Source organism: Cariama cristata, unplaced genomic scaffold (genome assembly GCF_000690535.1).
Source record: "Cariama cristata isolate BGI_N322 unplaced genomic scaffold, ASM69053v1 scaffold9069, whole genome shotgun sequence".
NCBI classification, from domain to species: Eukaryota; Metazoa; Chordata; class Aves; order Cariamiformes; family Cariamidae; genus Cariama; species Cariama cristata.
In genome coordinates this window covers 44,888-63,627 of record NW_009635248.1, presented here as the reverse complement: position 1 = coordinate 63,627, position 18,740 = coordinate 44,888, and the positions used below count along the sequence as shown (strand labels likewise).

The following is an 18,740-nucleotide window of genomic DNA, read 5'->3' as shown; positions in this document are numbered from 1 at the left end:
GATCTGGTGTGAATCCCTCCTCAAAGCCTGTGGCAACATTATCAAGGAAGGCCGTTTGTCAAACGTGCTTTCCAAATCTGCTTATTAAAATAAGACATGATTACACTCCCATTAATTTCTGGGGTTGCCCTCACTCAGCCGAAACTCGGTTCAAACCCACCTGAGGTCAGGGCGAGCTAGTTAAGTGAAACACCTCTGCAGACACTTTTATCAGATTTTACATTGTTTTCTTCCTAGTTTAGCTGACTGTACTTCCAAAATTAATCCATTACCCAAAAAATTTTAATTGTGTGTCAATGTCGATACAAGACCTTACTCAGTTTAATAATTTCCCTTAGGATTTATACCTTTGATCAACTGCCATTCCTTTCCCTGACTGTTTGTGCACAGCCAAGCCCCAGAGTTTGAGCGCTTTTAGATGCAACTCAAGGTGCTCTCTGGGGCAAGTTTCTAGTCAGGATCACTGATGACAAAACCCCAAGCTCCAGTCAGCATCACCACCGACAGCAGCAAACCGGGCAGATTTACTGTTCTAATCCCCCTGAGAGCAACAACCCCTTCTCTATCTCAGCCTCACGCCTTGCAGATCACAAACAGCGAAACACAAGCACTGAGCTCTGCAGACTACAGACACCGCAAAACTGCTCCTAAGGACAGCAGGCTAGGAAAAAACCCAATTGTAACTCACTGTAATTCTGTACAACTTCCAGCCGGAGGGCAGACTGGACACTTACTATCTGCCCTTGATCCCCTTTCACAACAGGGATGTCATCAGACGCAGCAGTAACCTGGACCAGCGCCGATTACACAGCCCTGATAAGACCAGAATTCACGCTACCCTGTGAGGTTCTTGCTCTGCATCTCCCTGGCTTCATTAATACAGGCAAGAGCTAGTTCAGTTAGCCAGTTTGGCAAAAATTGCAGAGGAAAGCTTCTGAACCAAGACCAGGGCAAGATCTGACAGTGAGAATGTGAGATGAGACTTAAGAGCACCACCCAAAAGCAAGCAGGGAAGGCTTTTATGGCCCACAGTTTTACCAGCTTCCTTGAAAGGCTAACCCAAACGGAATCACACCTAAAACCAGGAGTCACTAAAAATCATCGTCTTGGACGTCTTCACCGGTTCATGTACGGCATCCGACACGCTGAGCCAAGGCCACAGAGTAAAGCAAAGGATGCTCTCTCGGGTTACTAGCAACACTGTTCAGCATTTCTAGAGTACGGCCCATAGGCTCTCTGTGCCATTCTTGCACCTTTATGGGTAAGAACTGTTATTCCTGTTACGGAAGAGATAATGGTCAAATTAGGTAACACCAATTTCTGCAGAACAAGCCAGGTGAGAACTGATTTCCTGATTCCCCAAGCGCTCTAGCAAGTGAAAGCACCCTTGAGTGCCACTGAAGCAACCAACAGCACGAGGATTTACACATGCCATCAGCTTCACAGACATGCCTGCACCTGAAAACGTTGCTCAGTGACCGCACATTGGGCCTTTCCCAGGGTCTCAGCAGAACCCACCTCTGGATGATCAGCTAATCACTCTAAGCAAGCGTGAGAATTTCTTTTTTTCTTATTTTGTTTCTTTTCTTACAGAGAAAAACGATTACTTTCTGACCCTGCACTCGGTGCTGGTTGGCTGTAAGGCAGATTAGACTTGTCCACAGGTTGAACTTGGCAGCTCGCAGGGAACACTCACCAGCCTGCCCAGATCCCACCCGGAGCCGTTTCTTTCACGACTACAGGGTGCAAAAGCGGAGAATGCTACTCAAGCTGCTTGATCCATCTTGAAGCAAATATCCCCCATCCCTTGATTGTGACCCTTTCCAGCACATAATGAATAGCATTGACTGCCTCTTGAATAACCCATTTTTTGCTGGACCATTGTACTACATGATTGTACACGTTCTACTGTAAGCTCCTCTGCAGCATGTGGCATATATTAAGTCTTTGATCTGCAAAAAATCTTCAGTATTAGACAAATGCTTACTAATAACATATTCTCTCAAGTGCCAGAAGAATGGCAGCTTTTACGTAACAATGTGCTGAGCATGCTCAGCTCCCTTCATCGTCACTGCTGTTGAGATCATGTACAAAAGTTTTGTCTATAGACATTCCTTGGAGACACAGGGACAGAAAAAAGACCCTTCTTCCAAAAATGTCTCTAATCAACTCATCTATAGCAGACACGTGGCTCACGTGGACAAGGTGTATGATGTGGACAATCAGTCTGGCAACCTTTTAAACAAAACCGGCACCATCTAACGAAAAAGTCGGTCAGCCTTAACATAAAAGGCATTGCCTATAAAAGAAGAAAGACTGCTAATTCCAACCATACAGTTATGATAGAGAGACCGTTGCACGCTGTACCTCAAGTCTAATTATGAACTTTTCCCAACACTGTTCCACTCCAGAGAGACTGTCAATAACCATCTTCAAAAATTGCCTGGGTTTTTTTCAGCTGCAGACAGTAACAACAATATCTACATAACACGACAGGAGCAGAGGCAGCTGCATATTCCAAATGAAATGCATTATCGACAGCCTCCCACAGACACACGATTAGCAAGTTGAGCCAGACTGAATATTTGATACGTTAACAACCTGCTCAAATGAAGGCAAGGTTCCACTGATTTCAAGGGTGCGGAATCGGCTCTACGTGGACCACGCAATTCTCCACGGGTATGCTGTAGCTAGATGCTAATCAGCAGTGACTAGCTTCCAAACTGCTAGAAAATCAGGAAATTTCTCTTTCTCTATCACTTTTTTTTTAATTTTCTAGATTCAGCGAGTGCCATTTTTAATTACATCAAAGGCAGCGATGCTTCTGACAATTTTACTAAACAACTAGCCTGTGCTTCTGTGCCGTAGCCTGTGCCTTGTAACAAACTATACTGTTTATAAGCCCTGGCATGATATAAACTACATAACAAGCAAGTCATTACAAAACATGGATAACAACGGTATTTTTGACTAGTCCTGGAGGTCAGCCCTCTTACTTCAAGTTGTGTGAAACTGCTACAGCAGCGCATTTTTAAGGAGCTATTACGGAGCAGTTGCCAAGAAGACTTTAATAAAGAAAAAGCAGCATCTAGAGAAAGCCTGGCGTTCTTCTGAGCTTTGTAACGTTTCCCACTGTCACACAGATATGGGATGCTGCTTGGCATCACACCTCTCTTGGACTTGAATAACAGTCAAGTCTCCAGTTAAACCATTTAGCAGCACAGTGGCTGCCATATATAACAAAGTTCAAAAACTGCTCCCTAATTCTCAGTATTTTTCTTTGGCTTTTCTCTGTTCTCCTTTTTAAAGCGGTACAGCTTTCACAGTTTCTGATAGAGACGTGCGCTGATTGCCTCTCTGGAATCCTGCATGGGTCCTATTCCAGTACCTTAAACATCTCAGTCACACTAGTGATCACGCACACCTCCCCCTGTACTTCCATCGGCATCAACAGCACAACGCAGGCACAAACTGCTCTACATAAGGCAGCACAAGAGAAAATTCCTGTTCCCCTCCGGTGGGCAAAAAAAAATACCATTTTCTTTTCCAACACCATAACGTGGTTCCCTCAAAGACAATTTTAAAGCTGCTCTGATGTGATGCAGTCCCTGAATAAGTATTGTCGTTTCCTTGCATCAGTTACAAGCCCTCCTGCCAAACTATTAATTCCGTTTACCACTCATCATTTACCTGTGCCCCCTTTTTTAGGCAACGCTGAGAGTCCGGTGACATTTTTAAGGACACAGCTATAACAACTCTCGGCTCTTTTTCTGAATTCAAGCTTCCATGCAGTGACAAGAAGAAACTTCCCTTCCCTCTCCGTGCTTTAAAACCAGCCCTCCGGCTGCAATAGACAATTTTATGCCTATTAAGCTCTTCTCACAAGCAGGGTTTCATCATTGTCTATTTGTCCCGTTCAATCAATCTCCACATCAGCTCTGACCATTTCAGCACTTCTAGAAGTCTTCTTCAGCGAGGGCTCGGCAGAAGAGAACCGACCCACAGAGGAAGAAAGCCAAGCGCAAGCGCACGAGGATTTTCATTTTTTTATTCCTGCAGCTTCCGTGCGTGCCGAGCCCGTGGTCCCATGTGCTTTTCAGCCAGTGTCTCCGGCTGAAACAGAGCCCATCTCCGTTGCCAGGCAGTATTTCAAGGAATACTGAATGTCTCTGGCATCCAACACTTTTTGCTTTCAACTCCTTTCATTCTGCCCCCTCCATTTGAAATGTTGCCAAATACCTTGTCCGCTTCAGGCACAGAGAGAAAAGTGCGTTATTATTCCTTACAATCATCGCAGGAGACCAAATGGTGTATGAGAGCAAAATACCTGCACTGAGAGGGTTCTGCAGGTTGTTATTTCTTTGTGATCACTTGTCTCACTTCAAACACCACATAGGAGGGAGATGCCACAGCCTCCCATCAGCCACAAGGCTCAAAAGCACAAATTACGTAAGGGGGGAGAGGAAGGAGAGAGAGCTAAATAAATTAGGCCTGGTTTCTCCACTGCCTTGCACACAGGATCATTATTTACGAAATGGGTATCGATGGCTGGGTCCCACCTGAGGGGTTCCATTTGGTGCTGGTCTGAGGGGCAGGACGAAGTGCCAGGGCTCAGAGACCGAAGCAGAACAAGAGAAGCCCTATCAAGGAGAATCTCATTTTTGAGGCTGACAAATACTTCTTCAGCATCCACAACATGACCTTCTTTTCACTGCCAAGTGTATGATTATCAAAGGCAGTGCTCGTTACTAGGCATCGTTTTGAACAGCAACGAATACAGCGCTCCTGCTTGGGCTGCGTAAGTACAGCACAGGTGCACTGCAGCGGTCGACAGAGGGAAAATGAAGACACAAAGAAATACGAAGAGGTGTCCGTTACTGGTATAACCAGAACGGATCTTCACCGCAGGCGGTGGTGGATGTGGAAGGCACTCCCTTTCTCCGTGTGACGGAGACGAGGGACACGCGTTGGCTGTTCTGACAAATGCACATCTCCACTCCATAAGCATTAATGTGTGAATTTGGTAGCCTAAATCCTTCAGTTAGAGGAAGATATTGAATAACCTAGCAGAGCTTAGGAGGCCACCTCATCTTGAATATCAGCGGGATTAAGGTGCCAGCCTCCTTTGAGATGCTTTGAAAATGCTCAGCTTTTCTTTTTTTCCATCACCTTCTGAAAAGCTTCATTCAGTGACAAACTGCCCTTTTGGCTCTTAAAGGTTAACAGCCACTTATTTAAAAAGCTGCAAAGCTGGCGTGAGAATTCAGACAATGCTTTCATTGACTTGGAGAGCAGCAGGATTTGGCCTGACAGAGCAGTTACAAAACCAGTGAGTTTCATGTTTGGATGTTGGCTTTCTTCTACTTCCCTGCTGCAGAAAAGGAAGTTTGATCAAGTAGATCCATCCCTTCAGACCTGCACTTTGGGTGACTGCATTTATTCTGTGCTTTCAATCCCGATAAAAGCCCGTCCTCAGCACTTCCTTCGCTTGGCATCCCTGGACATGGTACGATCATCCTGATGAAACTGTCACCATCTGTAAGTAGTGTGGCAAAGCAAAGCTTTTGGTGGATAAATCACTTCTCCAAGGGCATTTTCTTTTTCTCTCCAAGTCAAAACAATTCAGAAAAGGGTTCTGAATTGGTATTTCAGTAGCAGAAAGACCCTATTGAGATACACACACAATAACCAGTTTCGTTCCTGCCTTTAAAAATTAACCACCATTAACTTCAGGCTCGGAGCGGCTCCAGGCTGCCAGCAGCACACTCCTTCCAACTGGCTTCCCAGAAAGAAACTCCTGATTCAACTTGTTCTCAAAAGCCTGGTGACATTTCTGCAGCTCTTGCTCTTCACCGGTTTCCCCTTGCAACAGCAAGTAGAGTTCAAGCTTCTGCCTCCTTTTTACTCTTAGCTTCACAGACTCACCCCCCACCTCCTACATGAGCACCAAACATCCACAGAACACGATTATGCTGGAAAAAAAACACAGCCTCGTTGGTTCACGGACAAGGTCTGCACACAAGTCTGCGCCTTCAGATGTGCCCTGCTACTCTGAAGTGGAATCCAGACAGACCAAGACCTGCAAACCCATCCCTCCATACAAGAAAAACTCAGTTGCTCGGTGTCCCTAGCCCAGTGAACCTGGAAGGCTGCATAGTTCGATCAGCTGCCGACAAGCCGTGCACACAAGTCCGTATTTGAGCCGTTTTGTACAAGCACCCAAGCGGCAGATGATTTCTCACTAGTGAGAGAAGGGAGGTAAACCGTCAGGGTATCACACAGCAGGCATTTTAGCAAATGTCAACAGCAAAAACAAACATTGGAGAAAGGACAAGAAAAAGTTGAGATAAAAGAAGTTTGTAAAAAAAAAAAAAAATTAAAAAAAAATAAATCCAGAGAAGGCCAATGAAATGTTCATGAAAAGCGATGTCAGGCTAGCAATGTATACCCTTCCTTGGCTGCAAGTCAACTGGCCGGATTCTGTGGTTGACCTTGGCGACTACTGCACAGAAGAGAAAAGAGCTATTCTCATCAGACTCCAAAGTACAAGAAGGAAAACTGACTCAGGCAAAGCAATAGCTTCAGTGGATTTGCTAAGGACTCACCTATACTGCAAGGTAGTTTTACTGCTTTAAGCAAGTTTCTGTAATTCAATCAACCAAACAGAAGTATAAAATATTTCCGCTTTTGGGAAAGGAATACAACCGGGATCTATACTCGTAAAATTGTGTGCAAGAAAAATAATAGACCATTATCAATGTATTTATACAGTAAAACTAAGCATAGGCCAGCTTTCAGTAACTGACTGTACTGTAATTAAGATCAATTTACGCAGGAAAAGGATGCTGCCAAAACCGAGGAAGGAAGAAAGCTAGTTCAAACAAACCTAACTTTTTTTTCACTGAAAACTGAGAAATTTGGTATCTAGAGACGCATTTGGAGAATACTTAAGGAATGCAAAGTGAGCCACACAGAGAGATACTTTTACTGAAACAACAAAGAGGCTCAAAAGCAGTAAGGAAGCACAAATACACAGAATAAGGAGGCAAAGCCCCACTTCACCGTACTGTTTAGGAACACCTTAGTCCAACACAAGACTAGGTCAAGGCAAAACTAGCAAACATGAAACATAAGGAATATTCAACGAAAACCTGAAGAATAAGTACACAAGGTGAACAAGGAAAATGAATTATTTAAGAACATTAGCAGCAGGAGTTTGAGAACCAGTGGGTGAACTGGACCCCCTCAGAGCGAGGGAGCCAATTAAGAGGATTAAAGATTTTGCAGAAAAGCAAACTAGCTTCTTCGTGTGAAACTTCACCACATAGGTGGGTGGAAAGACACTTAACCTTTTTCAAAGGCGAGCATGTGAGGCAGCCCAGACACTAAGGCATCTGTTGAACGGATGATGAAAAAAGAAAAGTTGGAGGTGAACCCAACAGCAGTAAGTGGCCAAGGTCCCTTGTGTTCCCACCGCACAAGACTCTGTCCAGCCCCGAGGTTTTAGTGAGGTCTGGAGCATCTTGTACAGCCTGAAACTGAAGAAAACAATAATGAACCCATGAAATCACCACCAATTGGTACCCAACTAATTTAACACACTTTACCATGGGATACCACCTACCACAGCTGAAAGAAACAAGTTATTTCATCCAGTTTCCGTTTCTTTCTAGACTCCAAGTACTGTCCCCTTTGGAGGTTTTCTACCGCTATTCAACCACATTGCGGTTTCAAAAAGTGCACAAGGTTAGCATGCCTTTATTTTTCTTCCACTACTAAAAACACAGCGAATCTGAGCTGCCACAGCCTGTTCGGACTTACACAGACCGGGGCTGCTGTAGTTAAAAACAAAACCATTAGCAGACTTCTCAGAACCGAAGTGCTACTTAGGCAGATTTTTTTCTTTCTTTCTTTTAAGCTCCTAAATGCAACTTTAGCAATTATTGGTTTATGTAATTGCCTAACTTTTAATGTTTACAGCAACATTTTACAACTAATTTACATGTAGTTCACTAAATGCTTTAGGGTTAATTGGTCTTTTGTTGTGCATTAAGTAGCTGGTTAATAATTAGACAGTTGGGAGGAAAAAACAAGTAGGAGGTCAGTTTGAGGATGGCTTGGACTGAACAGAATGGCTGCTTGTAATTAGCAAAATGCATGGGGGTGATTTGTGCATAAGCGTTGACCTTCCTAATGGTCAACCCCCTGCTTAGCCCCAAAGCAGGCAAGCCATGAGTGAACGGCCTATTTTACAGGATCACGTCGTCTCCTTTATTCTACGTACAAGAAGGAGGATACAACGGGACTCATTTGCTGCATCTGCATGTGAGGTAAGGATGAAACCACAGGAGAAGAGAGAGAGAAGATGCAATTCCTTGTGCTTGGCATGAAGAACATAAGAAGGAAGACTGACATTTCTAAACACACTTCAGACAAAATGGGTGGAACAAGGAATGCAAGGAGGATCCAGAGGGATGTTTCCCTGGGCCATCCCTAGACAACCAAAATCAAGCACCCACATTTCCCAGTTCCTTGATTAGAGCACATCCAGGCCACATCTCAATATGTTATTGTGGCAAGAATAATTTTGTACCACCTGGGGCTAAAAGGGAGCCCCAGGACACCTAAGTGTTCTGAGCGCTGTCAGCCCAGATGCATCCAAAGAGAATGATTTGATTGGAGAGGAAAAAAAAATTAAAAATCTGTGTGCCTCCTTGAGGCTCGATTCCACTTGCACTTCTATCTAACAGAAGAGTGCTTTGGACATGATATCATAACTTAGAAACCAACACTAATAACTTAATTACCAAGTTGGCCCTGCTTTGAGCAGAGGTTTGGACCAGATGACCTCCGTAGGTGCCTTCCAATCTAATTTATTCTATTCCATTAGTGCAGTCCACATATAGCTAATCTCCACTCCAGTTATCGCATCTGCTGCCCAAACGTGAGTGCTTTGCCAGGTTTTCAGAACAACTTTTAGTAATGAAGAGAGACTGGAAACTCCATGCTGGTTTTCATGATCTGCTTAGCATCATGGTCTGGAAGTTGAGATCAGAAACTAAAGTAACAAAAAGCCACCTCTGTTTATTAGAAGCTTTTGCAAAAAAAAATGCAACCAACTTGAAAAATGTATGTGCTGTCTTTTCCATGTAAAGCATTCCCATGGCTTCTTCTCACCAAGTGCCCCAATTCCAACTTCTTTAGCTTTTAGTAAGATGGAGCTATTACTAACCACGTGTCCTGCAGCAGCCCAAAACATTTCATTCAGGAGTCTGCACCCAAATTCCTCTGGATGCTGCAGACCCATACTGAAGAAAGCTGAACGGAGACACCAGAAGCAATTAAACCAAACTGACTGGAGGCTTGGGTTTAAAATGCATTAAAGAAATCACCTAAGTTTCTTGTATGGACATTCTCATTCAGAATTGGAGTGACCTTCATTAGATACATCTTGACTGGAGTTATTACATACTTAACTCCCCTGCGTGCAGGGAATCGACCTTGACCAACTCAACATGGAGTCAAACTCTACCTGTACTTTTAAAATTCCTCCTCAAGCACAAAGAAAGTGGCCTCATCTGCAAAAGCACTGTGCACCCAGCAGCACAGTTGGCCTTCAGCAGTGCTCAGGACTTCAAAAAAAAAACAAGGAGGGGAAAAAAAAAAAAAAGAACAAATCAGCCAGGTACTAGCAATAATCTTTTAAAGAACTTGGAATGGAAAGGATAAACCAGAAATGAGCAGTGTTTTCCAAAATGTATTCCATCAAAACAGCATTTCCTCAAAGGTAAATCGCTTTACAAGTACTGATCTCCTTAGAATCATTAAATGCTATCTTTATTTCTTTTTAATTGGTTCCACTGCATTTTGAATTGCTTTTTGAAAGTATAGCAGAAGCATATAAACATCATGTGTTAAAACACTGAAATGTTAAAATATGGGAATTAAACTTATAAACTCTGTGGTTTTACTGTTGCTCAAATTTCATTACCCAGAAATAAGGAATGTACTTGTTTTTTTTTAAAAAAAAATTTGATTATTAAGAAAGTCTTAGTGTGTGGCAAATTTCTGCAAATGATTAATTATTATAACTCAGTAAGGGGTGCTGCTGTTTTCCTTCCGACCCCAGGAACACGCACCCACTCCGGGTGGGTTTAAGAACAGCAACATGGAAACGTCACCCTTCCTGAGCTTTAACGCTCTTTGCTCCAAGCACCTCAGCTGCTCTTTCCCCCTTCCCCGCTGGGATCAGCCGTCTGTGCTTGGACCAGTCTGTTTTGCAGATTCAGCTTAGCACACGGCCGCAAAACCACTTAAATGGCCGCGAAACCAGTTAGATGGCTGCGAAACCAGTTAGGTGGCCAGAACAGGGAGGGCAGGTGCTGCTGTGGGGAAGGTAGGCAGGAGTGGAGGTGCGATGGGAACCGCGCACAGGAGACGTTCCCCCAACAGAAACGTGACGTTAAAGTTGCAAACCGCCCAGCAGAAGCACGCCGTGCAGGGAAGCGACCTCAGGCTGCGCTGTCGAAAGTTCACAGCCCGGCAAACCGGGCAGGGCTTCGTTAATACCGATATTCAAAGGACCCTGTCCCGGTGCCAAGCACGCAGTTCGTATGACAAGGGTCGCTTTGTCTCGCATCCCCCTCCACCTCCCAGGACATGGGAAACTTCAGAAACTCCCTTGCCGAGGAGAACAACTAAGCTGAGTAACTTGGAATTACAGGCTTTCAAGGTTAGCCTGCTGCTGGAGCCAAGACATACTTCCAGTGCTTCTCAGGACTGAAAACAACCTTCTACTTTTAATGACTTGCCTTTTATCTTTAATAAGGGATTAGGAGTTATTTTTCCAGCTAATACTTTAAAATCCAGATAATCATAAAAGCAATCAGTAATACCCAATATATGTTAATTACTCATTTTCTTCTCGTCTCTCGTTGGCAGGCTGTCACTCATGTACATTAATTTGTCTATAATAAGGCTGCAAATCGAAATCAACAAAAGGCTTCAGGTCCTCTGGGGAGTCACAGGTTTAGACTTGGGGGATTAACAACAGATTATATCTGCGATGGCAGTGAAGAAAACAACGTTACAGCCAAAGACGTGCTGAACTATCCAACCAGCCATTTACCGATGCCGGGACCTGCGACCTCCCTGCCCGCTAACTTCCCACAGGAGTCAGACAAAGCGCAAAACTGCTGCAAGACCAGCTAACGAGGCACTGGACAAAGTTTTCAGCTAGATGGCCATAAGGGGAGTCAAAGTCATGCTTGTGAAGTTATTCCCAGCGAAATGTGACTCTGAAATAATTTGAAGTTTTCCATAACAGGTTCCACTGCCCTTTCCAAAGGGAATCTACAGGAATAGCAGGTGTAGAAGCTTTACATTCAGGATCAGCTGGTGGCAGAGGGAAAAGCTGAAGGTGGTGGAATAATGACGATAAACAGCACATTGCTCTAACAGGTAACACCTACGACTGCAAAAGACCTGAAGGGATAGGATGTCATTAAAAGACAATGTCCAGCTACCTATACCCTCTTGAGGACATGGAAATGCAAGCATCCAGGCAACCTTTTTCTACCCAGGTTTATGGAAAGGCTGGACTAAACACAGCTGCTCTTGCTTCCCGCACTGCTGTCTCAGCTCAGGTAGGTCCATCCAGTAAGCGCTGCTGGAGAGCATGGAGGGAAGGAGACGTGTCTGCAAGAGCAGGGGAAGACTGTCCCCAGAAGGATGAGTTCCAGGTAAAACCCTCAGGTCACAGCCCGGTCAGGAAGGAATTCTCACCATCAATAGCAAAGTACCATACAACTGCATTGGATACAGTTCCCAAAGCCTGTTTCTCAAGTCCAGAGCCGCTGATGAGCCATTTCAGTTAGCAATGCAATTGATTTTTACAAAAACGGGGCTGCTGGTAAGCTAAAAGCTCTCCAAAAAATGCTTTATATGAGTTTCTGTTGGTGCCCCTAGCATATAGGATATGTTACATTTGTGTACAGTTTGCTCCCACAAATAAGGGCAACTCTTTGGCAGTAAGAACTGGTTTGGTTCAAGCAACAGAACTGCCCAGGCTGGACAAAGCTAAACCGCTTGGCAGCAGCCATCATCAGAGGAGAGGACTCCACCCGACCACACGCTGCCCTGTCCAGAACCACAGCTCCTCGGTCAGCAAACCGTCATGTTGCCTGATGATCCCAGAGACCTGCAGGACTGCCTGCACCCCCAAATGCCTGTCGCCTTTTCCAAATTTCAAAGAGTCAAAGCCAAGTGTTTGAAAATGCCCCCCTTTTGCTAGAAATGGTATCAGTCCCCTTGAAAAAATGCTGTCAGAGATACCAAACATCAACCTTTTAAATCAATCAAGGAATAGTACAACTAGCCTATCTACCCACATGTTTCTTTGCACAAAACAAAAGAGTTTCTAAATTGGAAATATTTACACTTTGTGACAAAGCAGACACCCAGAAACCAGACATTTGCACCTCTGAACCCAACTACAGGAATACGATGTGAGACTAGGGAAAACATACATTTCACAGAAATCTCCCTATAGCACAAAATTGAGAGGTTAAGACCTTGGTGGAAAAAAAACCAAACCAGTCTAAAACAGCACAGATACTGTAACAAGGAAACAGCTTTCATTGATCACAAGAGCATCTCTGTCATAAATCACTAGTCAAATCCTTCTCTTCCAGATTTTCACCTGCAGATCACACAATTACAGACGAGCCTAGATTGGAAGAAACCTCTGGAAGTTATCTGCTCCAACGTGGTGTTGAAAGCAGGGCCTTCAATTAGGTACCCAGGGCTCCATCAAGCCAAATCTTGAACGCTTCCAGCGAAGGAAGTTGCACCGCTTCTCGCTCCAATGTTTGCTCTCATAGCAAAGAATATTTTTCTCATACCCAGATGGAATTTCCCCCGGAGCAGCTCACACTTGTTCCCTCCGGTCCCATCACTGTGCAACCTTCCGAGGATCTCTGTGTATCAGAGAGACAACGGGCTTTGCTTGCAGCTCTTCCAAGAGCTCTACAACCGCACGGACACAGCCAATTCCGGCGAAGGAAGTTTCAGGACTGCCCTCTTCTCTCCAGCCAAAACCTAATTCCACTTTATTGCTTGGTTCATTACTTTCTTCTTCATATCCCAGCGGCGTGCACAAAGATCACAATGACGTTGTTGTCCCACGTCCAGAGCAAGTTCTATTCAATCCATGCTCCTTATGCTCAGGCTGGGGGCAGGAAATGTTGAGGCGAGTCCCGAATGTGGTATCAGGACTTCGGATGCAGGCTGAATTGCTCCCAGGGAAGATCAAAAGCCTTGAGAGGCTTCAGCTACAAAATTCAAAGGCCTTTCTACTGCACACGTGCAAACAGGCTTTCAAAAAGCTTAGACTTATGGGCAGTTTGGACAAATTTTCACCTGGGCAATGAGTGGCACACATAGCCTACGGTTTTCAAGTGTCTGATGTAAAACATGGGTGGGAACGAGTTTCCAGAGATGAGGATCACTAGAAACCTTTTTTTTTTTTTGTTAGGTTCTCTGAAACCTTCTCTAGAATTTTAAACAGAAATTTATCCCTGCTTTCCTTCCTCCTCCTCTTCCCCAGAAGAAATGTGAGCTCAAGGTAGATACTTAAATGGAAAATTCAAGTCCTAACGATTGCATTCTGGCAAAGACACAAGCAAGGTCTTAGATTCTCTGTTTTAACTGTCTATGTGCTATCACACAACCAGGAGAAAAGAGTTAAGAAACTGGTTCAGTGGTATGTTTAATGTATAGGTGGCTAAGATGCGAGTAATCTACCACCCAAATGCTTCAATATTCAGACTACCTTTGCTATGACTTTATGGTCCTGTTGAGTTTATCTTCAATGGCCTACAAGTACCGAGCGCAAGGTTTCCCTGTTCTCAGGGGTATTGCACTAGCAATTCATAGTTCCTTGGATGCCATGAATTTGGAGAATTTCCTGGATCTATCAGAGTATGATTTGGGCAGCAAGGAAAAAAATGCAGTAGCAAGTACAGAGGCGCCTACTTGTAATTATATATAGCATTTATGTTCTGCCCTCTGTGCAGTAATTTCTTCAATTGCCTGAGTCCTGAATAGTTTAAAACTGGTTGCTTTCGTTCAGCTTGCTTTACAATTCTAAAACTATACATCATGTAACTTGTGGGAAGGGAAACAGCAAACCATGCCCTTCAAAAATTGTTCTCATATTGCCCCAAAATTTACACTATGAAAACTGAAGCACTCTGTGAACTTACGGCAGAATCTTTGGAAAAGTCATCAGTAATGGCTTTAAAAGTCAACATAGATGAGACTGCCAGCATCCACTTTTTCTACCCTACAGCAGCAATAAAGCCTTAACAGAAATAAATGCTTAAAACCAGACCTCTGACAGCCTTGCCACTGGACTTTTTTTGGCATCACAGCATCCCTAAGAGTGTAAACCAGGTGAGATGCTTAGTCAATGACTTGTACCGGAGCTACAAACGTATCAGTACTGACAGCAGGCACTACCAGCCTCCATGGGAAACGAGTTCTGATGTGCTGGGTTTGCGTTTCATGTGCCTGACTAAAATCAGCAAGTCCAAACCAGGTGCGTAACAAAATACTGAGAAGTAGCAACTATACACCAAACACACACAGAAGCTTTGCGCTACCCAGCAGTGAGTTTAATTAGCTTGTACATCAGAACCGGACTCTCTCCATCATACTCATGTACGTTTTCACATCGACACATCTTTCAGTTTCAAGACCATAGCATTTGAAATCCCAGCTTTCTTGCAAACACGCACATCCCGTAAAGTTGATTTCCTGATACCTCAAACACTTTCCCCCGTAATCTCCGGAGTCGGCACTCACGTAACACCAGGAATCATCTGGTTCCCAGCTCTATTAACAGGGACTGTGCCTGCAGATGGTGTCGGTGGCCAGGGCAGCACCGCGGGTCACAGAACGCCGTGCGCCTTGCCTCTCTCTGGAGCGTGACGCCCAGACTCCTGCTCCTGCCTGGCCAGCACAAGCAGCATCCCAGGAGCCCACAAAGGTGTCAGCACCCACTGCTTCTCAAGTGAGAATAACCAAGTCATCGGCTCTCTCTTGCAGGAAAAGCACAGAGACTTGGCCCTTTTCTGTGGTAATTAAACTATTGATGTATCCATGCAGATGAAAGGAAGCAAAACCAGCTCCTCTTTTCAAATGCAGGTGACTGTCCCTCATACAAAACACAACTATGCTCTCAGTCCCTTCAAACCCTGGTCGCAGCCTTCAACAGTTGTGGGTTTGTACAGATGACAACTCTACACTTAACTGGCATAAATAGAACTTCCTTTTAAAACATATCTGATTTGCATACAGGCTAATTTTTAAGCTTTAAAAGATCTCAATCTTAGTAATTCATCTTACACTTTAGCATAGGTGTCTTCCCTTAGCTCTTCCCCATAGCTGCTAACACATCGGCCACTTGCAGTTGATGTTTTCTCCAGGCCCCTACTCAGACATTCACTGTTTCTTTCTCATTTCCTTGCGGCTGACACAGCATTTGCTAACTGCAGCAGTGCAAATTCTACCCTGCAAGTCTCAGCATACACTTATAAATCCTGCATTAAAAAAAAAAAAAGGCAAAACCAAGTAACTTTTTCAAGTATCTTTACATCACTGCCACTTAACACATACAGTAAAAATCAAAGGGCTGAAAAAAGGGAGATGCTAGCAAGGCTCTGGAGAGGCCCAGTCTGTTCTTTCATAGGTTTGTGATTAACACACAGTTTTGGAAGGAAGCGGACAACAGGAGAGGTAAACTGGCCAAGATTACCCAGAGGGTTAGTGACAGGGAGCCAAAAACACAACTTGGCTCGCCTGACTCCACTGCAGTGTCCTCCCCGTTAGATTGTATCGCCTATTACAGAGCCGTGGCATGGTGATCCTCTTCTCTTGGAATACGGTTTAGCACAGGGCCCCAAATGAATTCATCTGCTATTCACTTAAGGATGCGCAAAAGCGGAATGTATGGGAGGAGGGAGAAGTTGTTGCAATTTTTTCCTCTTTTTTTGCTTGTTTGTCGGTGTCCTTTGGTCAGAAAGCAACTCGTTATTTATCTATTTGTGTCCTTTTCTTGGAAGTTAATTATATTTTTAAGTGGAGTATGTGATTTCAGGGAGAGGTATGAAAAAGAGAAGTGGTTTTCGCAGCACTGAACAGCTTGCTGGACCTGCGACCTTTCGTTTCAAAGAACGTAGGAAACCCCTGGAGAATGACAACCATCTTCATATGGGATCTCCTCTTCTGAAGACATGCAAGGCAGGTTATTCCAGCGTTTCTCCGCTGGCTTCCCAATCACTACGTACCCTTTAGTTATCTTGGAGAGCCACTTGTGATGCCACAGGACTGAGCACCAAATCATTACTTCTTGAAGACAGCGGTACAAAATTTGTCCGTATTTTTGTCCAATTGTTTGCTCTTAAATACTTTCTTAATAAACTGATTTAAAAACTAACAAATTAAATTAAGACCTGAACTGTACCATAATCTACCAAGAACATGAAAACTAGTAAGATAGCACTGAAAAAAGAGAAGAAAGTATGTGTTTGATTCCAAAGACTAGGGCAAGTCAAATTGCTTAATCCAAGTGAGAATCACGAACTCATCATCTCAGCCAAGACTATGCAAATGTGCTAAACTCGTTTTTGACAGTGGTATCTTCTGTAGTGTGGAAAGAACATTACTGACAATTTACTTTATTCAAGTCCTTAAAGAAATTAAAAAGGAGGTGACAAAACAGGAGAGGTTTATTTCTTCCAAATTCTAAGCTGAAGAGAAGGGGCAGGAAGACGAGATCCAGGGAGAATAGGGAACTCCAGTAGCTCATTAGCTCAGATAATACTTCCCGTGATTCCTAAAGTGATTTCAAGCGGGGAGAAAAAACAAACACCAAAACCTTTAGACAGCTGCACCAATACAAACAAAAGTGGCCTTCCCCTTGTATACTTTTAACTGAATTTCAATTTCCCTCCACACAGAATTTGACAAACGTGTATAAAAAGGCAGTCCTCTCACTCTCCAGCCAGATAGCAGCACCAACACCTGAACTCGGGCATCTACAGGGAGCGTTTGGAGGCAAGCGGGGCGTGCAAGCTCCGAGGAGCCCAAGGCTGTTGAGGGACAGAGCCAAGGGAGCACCTTGTCTGAGCAGCCAGGAGGTATCTGCTTCAGCCTCTGCTCAATCACTGCCCACACCTGACCCCGCAAGTTCACCGCATCTCCAGCGGCCATCAGGGCGATTTAGAGATGCCTACACTGTATGCCGACACCCACACAGAGATGCCTACATTTAAGTGTTGGCGTTCTGCCTCTCGTAAATAAAAAAAATGCATTGGTACTACTTTCTAACACACAAAAATTAAGATGCCAAATACCTGTAGATTACATTACTGAATTAAAACAAGTATTTACAAGTGTGACTTGGCTACCAAAATGGAATGATAGACTCTATGTGAAAGAAATATTATAGAACCAGATTAAAACCCACTATTTAAATTATTTAAATGTTTGAAGTTATGTTATTTAAATTAAAAGTTTCCTATTCACTGATTCAAATCACTGATGACACCAAGTGGGTTTTTTGGTTTTTAATTTTTATTTTTTAAAGCAAACCAGACTCCCTGATGAACTGTCTCACACATTACTTTGGCTACTGACTTAAACTTTCCAGAGCAAGATGCGTATTTTCATGGCTCCAGGAAAAAAGAAACGTTACCCCAACCAACAAGGGAAGGAGCAGTTTGCAAGCAAGAGGCGGCAGTGAAGCTGCACAGTGGAAAGGAATTCACTGAGAATGTGTAATACACATGCCAAGACAGACATGGATCCATCTCAGCCATTTCAGATCACAGAATTTTAACAGTTTTATCTGTGTACACAAATGCATGCACAGAGAAAGGACTTTTTGTTTTGGTTTTGTTTGTTTGTTTGTTTTGTTTTTTAAAAAAGATTAGCTTAAAGCCTATCGAACTTTTAAAAAGAGACAGGAAAATTACATTAAGAAATATGCAGCTGATTTTCAGGGAAATTAAATTCCCCACCTCCCTCCATCCCCAGTTCAAAGTATTTGCTTAAAGCTGTATGTAAAACCAAGCCGCTGCAGAGAGAGGAATCTCCTCGTTTCACCAGTCCTCTACAACCAAGTGCTGGGCAAACCTTGCCAGAGATACAGCTACGAGCGACGTGAATACCTGTCACTGAAATCCCCTCTCCAGGAGTCACCGTACCTTGCTGTGCTACTTACGCTGAAGAAAGCTCTCAAGAAGGAAAATGAACTTTTGGGGGGCCTTCATTTATTTCAGAGTGAGCAAAGAACTGCAGTTTGGTGCCACAAACAAACTGACAGACCCTTGCTACAGCAGTTACTGAAAAGCAGCCCAGGCTACTAACTTGAAAATCATCTCCTGGGCCACGCTCATCTGTTCGGAAGACATGTTACCAACTCTTGGTTGCCTTCTGTTATTAAACGAAGAGTTCAAAGAATTCTGAAACCTTGACTGATGCAGTAGCATATGTGAAGTCAAACTGAGGACAGCACATGTGCTCATATATCAACATCAATCTGTTTTCTTTCCCCTGAGTTTTTTATAAATGGATTTCATGCAGCAGCAAACTCGGAAAACTAAAATAAAAAAAGATAACAAAATAAATCCGCCAGCAATCTGCTGTGCATTAACTGCTGTACTTGGACTACCCCA

At 43.8% G+C, this 18,740-nt stretch overlaps 1 protein-coding gene across 2 annotated transcripts in view; it reads right to left on the bottom strand.

Moving 5' to 3' along the window:
* Positions 1-18,740, bottom strand: part of SLC4A4 (solute carrier family 4 (sodium bicarbonate cotransporter), member 4) — a 157,126-nt gene that overhangs the window by 97,397 nt on the left and 40,989 nt on the right. The gene's annotated exons all lie outside the window — the stretch shown is intronic.